This window comes from Porites lutea, chromosome 10 (assembly GCF_958299795.1).
Source record: "Porites lutea chromosome 10, jaPorLute2.1, whole genome shotgun sequence".
Lineage (NCBI taxonomy): Eukaryota > Metazoa > Cnidaria > Anthozoa > Scleractinia > Poritidae > Porites > Porites lutea.
Window position 1 is genome coordinate 3,715,021 of NC_133210.1, and position 2,135 is coordinate 3,717,155.

A 2,135-nucleotide genomic window follows, 5' to 3' on the forward strand; every position below is an offset into this window, starting at 1 on the left:
TTGAGATGACTATAGTCATCAGCAGTAGCAAAGCAACCAAGAAAACGGTAGATAATTATTAATTATAGCGAATGAAAGATGGCGAGACTGGGTAACTGTTTACCAAGTTGTTGATGCGAGTTCGCAAGTTTACGAAGGCGTGCGATCGAAAGTTATATATATATACCTAACAATTATACATAACAATTTCAGAATGCATTAATACAGATGCAAGATTTAAAAGATTAAGGTAACGCACATTGAAAGGGAAGTTATGAGGTTATCCCTGTGCTGAAACTCCCCAAAATTTAAGCAATGAAAGTGAACCTTGACTACAGCACTCTACACATTACATGAACATGAATAATTTTTCACTGCTACTCAATTTAATTTTACAACAACACTTAAAGTTAATATAAAAACATATTAAGTGTTTAAGAGAACATACAGCATCTAACAAGTGTACGTATCTCAATACTGTGGTTATAAAACCAGTTTTTAACTTTCCCACCGATGCATTACCACAGCACCTTCAGTAGAAATAAAATGTCCGTTTAATAATTCAACAACTGTCACAGCTTAAAATAAAATTTTATCAGCAAATATAGCATCTACCTTACATAAATGGCTATTTCTGCATTATTCTAAATGGCTTATCCTTGACATTACATATTGCACTCATCATACTAATACTCTTTATTGAGATAACTTTTTCATATAAAAAATGTGGTTTAAAAAAAAAAAGGATCTCGTAAAAAAAAAATCATGCATGTGCAGTATATCAAAAACATCAATTTTATCTCATTCACATTGAACGCACTGCAAATCTCTTCCCTCGAAAAGAGAGAGATTGTTAATTACCCAATTGACAATCGTTAATGTCGTCACGTAGTCGAATGTTTATAGTCATCACAGTCACGCGCAACTTTAATTAATGAGTATTCAGCACTATAAAAAGTTTATTTAGATATTCTCGCAACTCCATTTAAAATTTAATCATTTTGAGATGACTAAATTCAAGCCGAAGCGAAGCAACCAAGAAGAATGTCGATAAAATAGAGAATGAAAGATGACGAAAATGGGTAACAGTGTTGTACTGTTTTTTTTGTTTTTTTTTTAATACGAGTTCGCAAGTTTACGAAAGCGTGAGATCGAAAGTTACATATATATAATTATTTCAGGATGCATAAATACAGATGCAAGACTTAAAAGATTAAGGTAATGCATATTGAAAGAGGGAAGTTATGAGGTTATTCCCGTTATCCCCAAAGTTTACAATGAATGCAATGCAAGTAAACGCTAATTACAGCACCGCTCTATACATTACAAGAGCATGTGTAATTTTTCACGGCTACGGAATTTTACAACAACACTAAAAGTTAATATTAAAAAATAGTGTTTAAGATAACATATAGCAGATAACATATAGATAACATATAGCGGAATTTTACAACAACACTAAAAGTTAATATTAAAAAATAGTGTTTAAGATAACATATAGCATTTAAGAAAAGTGTACAGATTTGGTTAAACGTGGCGATAGCTATTTAGACGTTTTGCGGGAGCGCGCAAAAATCGATGCGCAGGGCGGTACCCGACTGTAATGTAATTAAGGTGATGCATAATGAAAGAGAAGTTATGAGGTTATCCCTGTTATAAAACTCAATAAAGTTTACAGTGAATGCAGTGCAAGTAAACGCTGATTAGTTCAGCACTGGCTTAAAAGTTTTTTGGGAAAATTTTATTCTCACAATTATTTTGACGATGTCAGTGTCGAGAGCAATTTCGAAAAGATCATTTAGTTGTACGTGAAGGGTCAAGACGTACTTGCGCTCTACTATGCAAGCAGAGAAGCTCTCTGGGCTCGCGCTTCCGTATGTGCACAGGGACACACATGTACACATATACTTCCTTTGGCTTTACAATTTAGAATGCCACGCTAACACAGCTTCTGTATGTGCACAGGGACAAGGGTATTGACACACATGTACACATATACTTCCTTCGGCTTTATATTTTAGAATGCCACGCTAACACAGCTTTGTCTTTGCGTTCATCATATTAATGTATAGAAGTAGGGAAAAACGTTTACGTAAAGTGATTGTAATTTAAAGGTCCAACTTAAGTTACTTTATGGCCTATAAAACCCGGCTCTT